Source organism: Emydura macquarii, unplaced genomic scaffold (assembly GCF_026122565.2).
Source record: "Emydura macquarii macquarii isolate MOO-44397 ecotype Brisbane River unplaced genomic scaffold, CSIRO-AGI_Emac_v2 contig_2063, whole genome shotgun sequence".
NCBI classification, from domain to species: Eukaryota; Metazoa; Chordata; order Testudines; family Chelidae; genus Emydura; species Emydura macquarii.
In genome coordinates this window covers 1,407,038-1,415,092 of record NW_027132200.1, presented here as the reverse complement: position 1 = coordinate 1,415,092, position 8,055 = coordinate 1,407,038, and positions in this window count along the sequence as shown.

Here is an 8,055-nt window from a genome sequence, read left to right as displayed (position 1 = left end):
GAGGTTGGGGAAGAACACCGGCATTATGACCGAGTCAATCTAATTTTCATTCCCAGTATTCCATTCTGCCATTTCACTACATGCTGCTGTGACATGAAGTAGGTGCAAAAGAACTTTTTGTACAGAGATATATTTTTTATGAAGAATTTGTAAAATTATTAAATATGCTGTACTTTTTTGATTAATGTAGGTAAATTGTTAAAATAAATGTTTTTACAATACAAAAGAAAAATGTAATTTTCCCAATAATGTAAAATGTACCATCTCTAGCTAATTTTCAGTTCTGATCCCATTACACAGTATTAATATTAAAGTGGCCTGTTAAAATACACAGTATTCTTTTTTGACAAAAACAAATAAATATTATAAAAGATTGTAATATAGCCTGTGCAATGCCACCTATCTTGAAAGCAAAATCAAAGTTCTAATTAAATATTTAATTTTAGATTTCCATCTTTGTGTGACATATTCTTATATTTTTTATTTTTTCTTACTTGCATATATATATTAAAATCTCAGGTTTAGATTGTCCATTAAAATAGATGGACACTTCTTGGTATTTTGAATGAGATCAACAGTGATATCAGGTCATGTTGGATACTGGGTACAATTTTCAGAAGTGCTTAAGTGACCTAGGAACCAAATCCCATTTTCAAATGTGATTTAAGCACTGAGGCGCAGATTAGTAAAGGTATTTAAGCATTGATCCACTCAGCATTGTAGCCCCTAGCTGATTTAGGGTTTTCAAAAGTGACATTGACACAGAGGATTCTAAGTCCCATTGACTATCAGTGAAACTTAGGCTCCTAAGGGTTAGATTCACAAAGGGATTCAGGCATTTATCTATCTCTAAATCCAACATTTAGGCATCACTGACACTCACAAAACCACTGCTCTTGGTGCCACCTAGCATTGTAGGCACCTAAATCCCTATATGCACTTAAGTTTCCTTTGGCCATGTGAAAAGCCAGCCATGTCTGGTGCCACCAATGAGTCCTTCCTCATGCCTAAGCCCTGAAAGGGGTCTCATATTAGGCAGTCCCTTGCCTCTGAGGCCAAATCCAGTAGGCCTACTCAGAGCACATTTAGACAGAAAAGACAGAAGTGAGTAGTTTGGGAATTTGTGTGGGCTGGTGGCTACCAGGCATGCATATAAAGAGTCCCAGAATACCCAATAGCCTGGTGGTAGAGCCCTCCCCTGTGATGTAAGTGATGCAGGTTTGAATCTCCGCTAACTCTGATTTGGCACAGGTAAGTACACTGGACTATTGGGTGAGGCGTCTTTCTCTTGTCTTTTTTCATGAGAAAAAGGTAACTTAGCTTAGGCACCTAACTCCAGGTTAGAATCTAGAGCAGAGATAAATAACTTCATGGATCTGAGCCCTAAGACCTGCCATTTTCTTCTGCATTTCACTCTTAGCCAGCTTACTTTACCCACTTTTCTATCGGGAGCCAGTATCTTATATGTGCAGTGACGGACTGAGTGAGCCAGAAGGTATTTTCCATCTTCAACTTCTGAAGCTCCTAGCCTACAAATGCTCACATATAAATGCTTAACTTTAAGCATGTGAACAGTTCAAGTTACTTCAATGTAAGTGATCATGTTTTTAAAGTTAAGTGCATATTGTTTTCAGAATCAGGGCCTAAGATCCTAAATGCAATAGCTAACTTTCTTTTTATGTGTTTGGGTCCGGTTATCTTGGAAGAAATTTCAAGTCATGTTTGTAACTTTTTATTATATTCTGTCTCTGTTCGCTTGAAACTCAATGGCATGAGTTCACATGGAGCATTTGAAGAAAAATATTGGGGTCAGTGTGAACTTATTTATTGTTTTTCCTTGTCTTCACAATGTATCCTCCCAATAAGAAATGATTATACTGGTAGCTGGATATTAAAGTTCCCACAATATTTTTCAAAAGTGGGTCCAACTTTTCTTCAGACATTAAAATAAACTCTGATTGTCAAGACTGCTGAGTGAGATAGCAAGGCACTATCTTATTTATGATATCCACCTTTCCCCCGAGACTTAGATATTTACATATATATATGCTACTCCTTTTCAATATTTCCAAGCTACTCTACCAACTTCTGAAGATTTTTTTTCCTGATTCTATTTAAAATTATAATGTAGACTATATCTACCACTGCTCAGCAGTGCAGACTACAGGAGTATGAATTGCAGAGTGCACCAAAGTGCTGCGTGCTGAATGCTCCATGTGGATGCTGCTGGCGTGAACTGAAAGGTACACAGTTAGCATTAATATTGTATACTCCTCTTTCAAACAGGACTATGTTAAATCAACTAAGTACTTTTTAGTTCACAGCAGCAGTGGCCCACATGGGGTTGTTAGCATGCAGCACTTTGGTCCACTCTGCAATTCTCAGCCCCATATTCCATACTGTAGCACACTGTGGACAAGACAATAACGTATTAAATTCAAGATTCAAGACAACCATTTATATAAATCTACTCTTTCTTAATTGATGACACAACAAAAAGCACTTTTTAGTAGGATCTGTAAAAAATGAAAGGATTTTAATAATATATATTTAGTTTAAGCTGTCTGCATCTGCTAGCTGTGCAATAGCAATACACTCAGGAACACTATAACAAGGTAGGGTTGGATATGAAGGTTGATAGACACAAAGAAAATGTATTTTCCAAGTTATGTTAATTTCAAACTCCAGTAAACACATCATTAGAGTTTTAGAGTTATTGATAACTCAGAGCCACAGATTCTGGAATGTATATAGATTAATGTGCTAAATCACAAAGCCCCAAGAGGAGGTATGTACTTGTGCGGGAGGAGTGGGAGCTGAATCAAACCAGAAATCAGTATGAGTTTACTCCTTAAGCATCAGTCTGTAATGTTTGGAAAGAAAAATTATGTTGTTACGGGGACTTCAATTTGGGAGACACATGCTTGAGGTCTTATGCAGCCCATAGTAAAATATCATTAGAGTCTCTAATTGATGATTTTCTAATAAAATAAAAGATATTGCACTGAAGAAGTAACTTTGACCTCATTGATGGATAAATATGAATCAATCAATAGACTGGAAGTTGATTGTTATCTAGAGACCAGTGATCATGACCTGATTATATTCAATGTGGGAAAACAAGGACAGTCCCCAAACAGGAATATATATTTGGTGCTTCAAAAGGGCTGAGTTCCCAAAGTCGAGGAAAATTATGTGTAAAAGTGATCGGGAAGAAAAAAATATAAACAAAATGTGAATGAAAGCCGACATTCTTTAAGAATAGTTTATTAACTGGCCAAAAAAAGCCATGATTCTATAAACAGGGAAGAGGAAAACTTAGCCATTGAACAAGAATGGGCATCTTAGCATAAGTGATGGCAGTAATTAGAAATAAAAAAGAAACATAGAACAAATGGGGAAAAGAGCTGGATAGCAATTGAAATAAATTAGAAACTATGACGCATAAAAACTGATAAGGAAAGCTAAAGACATCAGAGACCAATTCATGGTGCGTAGGGCTCTGGACAAGAAGGGGGTAGGTTTTTAAAAGCATATTGGGAACAAAAGAACTCCTAACAATTGTATAGGCCCATTACGAACTTGGGATGGCAAACTTGTTAATAACCATGGAGAAGAGGCAGATGTTTTCAATAAATATTTCTATTCTGTATTTGGAAAAAGCAACAGGATGATGTATGTATATCCAATGAGACTAAAAAAAGTATGTTCCACTGCATAAACAACTAATGATACTAGCTACTAGGGATATACTAAACAATAGCTACTAGAGATAATTATTGTTAAATCAGCAGGCCCACATAACTTGCACCAAAGAGTCCTAAAATAGTTGGCAAAGAAGCTCTTTGGCCTGCTGATGTTAAATTTTAATAAAGTTGGAATATCACTACTACTGGTGTGTCAATATTCAAAATAGGATTACCCAGGTAACAATAGGCCTGGGCAAAATAATGGAAAAATTGATATAGGATTTAATAGATAAAGAATAAAGGATAAGAATACAATTAAGGTGATCAACATGATTTTATGGAAAATAGGTCGTGTTTAACAAACTTGATTTCATTCTTTGATGAGATTACAAGTTTGGTTGATAAAGATAATGGTGTAGCTATAATAGCATTTTGTGAGACATTTACCTCAGTCCCACACACTATTCTGATTAAAAATATCAGGCATATACAATATAAAGCACAGGTTAAATGGCCTAAGAGTTGGCTAACTGACAGATATAAAAAATTAGTTGTCACAGAAATCATTTCTAAGCCCAATTCTATTCAATGTTTTCCTCAATGACTTGGAAGTAAATACAAAATCACTGCTGATAAAATTTCTGGGTTATGCAAAGAATGGCAGAGCAGTCCTACAAAGCAATCTGGATCATTAGTTAACCTAGACCCATTCAAACAAAATGCATTTTAATACAGTCAAAAGCAAAGTTATACATCTCGAAACAGAGCACACAGGCTGTATCTGCAGACTTGGAGGACTGTGTCCTGGAAAGCAGTGACTATGAAAAGGATCTAAGGGACAATCAATTGAACATGTGCTCCCATTGGTACTCTGGCAAAGAAGGCTGATGTTGCAGGAAATGCTCTACAGTAAGAGAATTAAAGCACTTTCTCACTTATCAAAAAACAAGGTAGAGTGATGATTTGAGCATGGTTATATTCGTGAAGAGAAATCATTGGCATATGTGTCTTTCATCTAGCAGAAAAAGGCATAACAAGAAGCAATTTTTAACAGTGAGGGTGAGTAGCCATTGGCACAAACAACCAAGAGAAATGGTGGATCCTCCAATTTTTTATATCTTCACAGCAAGAGTGGTTGCTTTCCTTGTGAGGAAGGAGGTCCAATAGTTAGCGAAGCTGTGACTCAGCCAAGAAGTCTGTGATGGAGCAGGGAACTGAATCCAGGTCTCCCACAACCTAGGCCAACGATCCGTGTCTCAGTTGCCTATCTGTATAAAGTGATAATAAGGTTCCCAAACACATGGGTGTTGTGACGGTAAATATATTAAAAGATTGTAAAGAACTTTGAGATCTATTGCCATACAAGAACTAGGCATTAGTATAACTAAGATATGGGTTAGGCCAAACACAAGTTATTGGTCTGAGTACTGGGCTAACGGGGTGAAATATAAGGGCCTGTGATATATAGGACGTTACACTAGATGATCTCTTCTGGCCTTAAATTCTGTGAACAAAGCCCCAGAGAAAAATAACTCAGTGTATATAGACATGCACATAATGCCAAAAATTTCGATTTGTTTTCAAAACTTCTGGAAGTCAGCTGGAACAAAAAGTCTTGATTTGACCATGTAAGGCCTCAGTTCTGCAAAACTGTGGAATACTTAAATTCTTTGCAGCACTGGGGGTCTAAATGAGCATACAACTTGTACTGTTTTATTTCTAGAATTTGCATATTTCAGCATAACCAATACTTGCTGCCTCTAGATCTGGTTATAGTAATTATACACCAAAGCAGACTGAAAAAAAACCAAGAAAACAAAAAACAACCGGTCTTGGCTGTGTGTCTGAGCAGTAAGGCATGATTTTAAACAGAGAGTGTAAAACGTTGTGCAAGGAGGGTGTATATATATAATACTGCATATTGGCAATTTGGTATGCTTTGAAAAGCATGTCATGGTGTTGTGTATGTCATGCTGTTTTGAGAAGCTCACAACTGTGAATGCCGACCTCAGGCAGACTGTCAGAAAACAAGGGCAGACACCGAAAACTCGTGGTATGTTCTATAATTAGATTGAACCAAACCAGCAACAAATGTCTGTGAACTCCTGGAGCACTATACCAGTCTTAACAAGGGTCACAGATGATCCCCTTACACTCTCCAGCCTATCTGGAGACAAACTGGACTTGAAGATTATTTAAACCTAAAATCACACCACATCAGGTTTCTCCCTGTTCTTATAGTCATTTATCTCAGTTGAGTTGGTGTGCTGGATTTTACACCAAATACAATGCTGGCAGCCAATTCTATACTAACTAACTTTAGGAGTATTAGCTAAGAAAAGTAAATGAGAGCTACTGAGAGGTTCAATCAGGTAAAATATAACAGATGAGTCACAGTTTGTAATGCCAAATGGTAGCAGAGATGTTGTAATCTGCCAGTTTCCCAAAAGTCTCTCAGGGCCACCCAGAATAACTCTGGGGATCTCCATCTTCTTGTTCTGTTAGTCTGCCCTGTTAGAATCCAAACTGTCCCAAGATAAAGGATCTTTTTTTTAATCCATATTTATAGTATCTTCACATGGAAAACAAGCTGACAGTGTCTCTACCTATATGGGCTTTTCCTTTAATGATTGTGGAATGTACTTTGAGTCTCTGGCTTCAGATGATCACCGCAATGGCCATTAGCTTTGAAATTAGCACCGTTTCTGGTAAGGTCGTTCATTAGCATTTCCCAAGGCTTCTTTGATGTTTGATGAGTTATTTAGTTACAGGGATACTTACCATGTAACTGTTTGTTAGTACATTTTGACAGGAACAGACAAGTGAAAAAACTAATACAAGTAACATTCCACTAATTCTATGAAGTTTAAACACACAAAACTCTAATTGCTTTGATCTATTCTAATACACAAGTGAATTGACCTGAATATAATCTAGCATGACCTGGTCAGGCAGCATCATAATGTATATATGCTGTTTCCGTTTTTTCACATACTCCAAGGTTTTCAATACATGGTAATTAACTTCCCATATCATGTTTTCATGTTTGCAAGTAATTTTTTTTAACTGTGCTATATAGTTAGCTCAAATCTCACATGTTCTGTAAAATAAACTGCCATGCTGACTTTCATACATTTGATCTTTTAAAGAAACACAAGCTTTGCAGTATATATTTCCAACCCCAAATACTTTAATCATCGTTTTTTAAATATGAGAAAGATTTAAAACTGTACAAATGGATACACTGAAATTAAAATGCAAATTATAATTGTTTAATGCTAGTTTAGAAGAAAGAGAGCTGCAGTTGCAGCCAGTCTGAAATGCAAGACCATGTTTTCTTGTGCCATAATATTGTGTATGCATTTTTTCACCCAAATTTGGAGGGGGCCATGTGTCATTCTTACTATATAATTATTGCTATATAATTGATCAATTCCAAAACTTCCTCTATTGCCACTACAGTCTGGGACAGTGCTTCAGATCTATCACCTAAAAAGAATGGTGCAGATGTGGGAATCTCCCTCACATCCTCTGCAGCGAAGACAAATGCAAATAATTTATTTAGCATCTCGCCAATGGCCCTTTCTTCTCTGAGTGATCCTTTAGTACCTTGATCATCCAATGGCAGTGATTGTTAGGCAGGCTTCATGCTTCTGATGTACTTAAAAATATTTTGCTGTCAGTCTTTTGCTAGGTGCTCTTCACATGCTTTTTTGGCCTGCCTACTTATCACACTTAACTTGCCAGAGTTTATGCTCCTTTCTATTTTCCTTAGTAGAATTTGACTTCCAATTTTTAAAGGATACTTTTTTTGCCACTAACTGCCTCTTTTACACTGCTATTTAGCCATAGTAGCATTTTTGGGCCTCTTTCTGTTTTTAGGAGATATAAACATTTAATTTGAGCTTCTAGTACAATGTTTTTTAATAGTTTCCATGCAGCTTGTCGGCATTTCACCCTTGTGACTGTTCCTTTAATTTCCATTGAACTAGCTTCCTCGTTTTTGTGTAGTTCCCTTTTTTTAAATACAGTGCTACTGTGGTGAGTTTCTTTGGTATTTTCCCCCTTGAAGGATGTTAAATTTCATTATATTAAGGCCACTATTACCTAGTGGTTCAGTTATCTTCAAGTCTTGAACCAGATGCTGGGTTCAACTTAGAACTAAATCAAGAATTGTCTCTCTCCTAGTGGGTTCAAGAACTAGCTACTCCAAGAAGCAATCATTAATGGTGTCTAGGGAAATTGTATCTATACACCCCATCCTGAGGTGACATGTACCCAGTCTGTACAGGTAGTGGAAATCCTTCATTATTGTTGTGTTTTCTTCTTTTGTGACCTCTCTAGTGTCCCTGAGCATTTCACAACT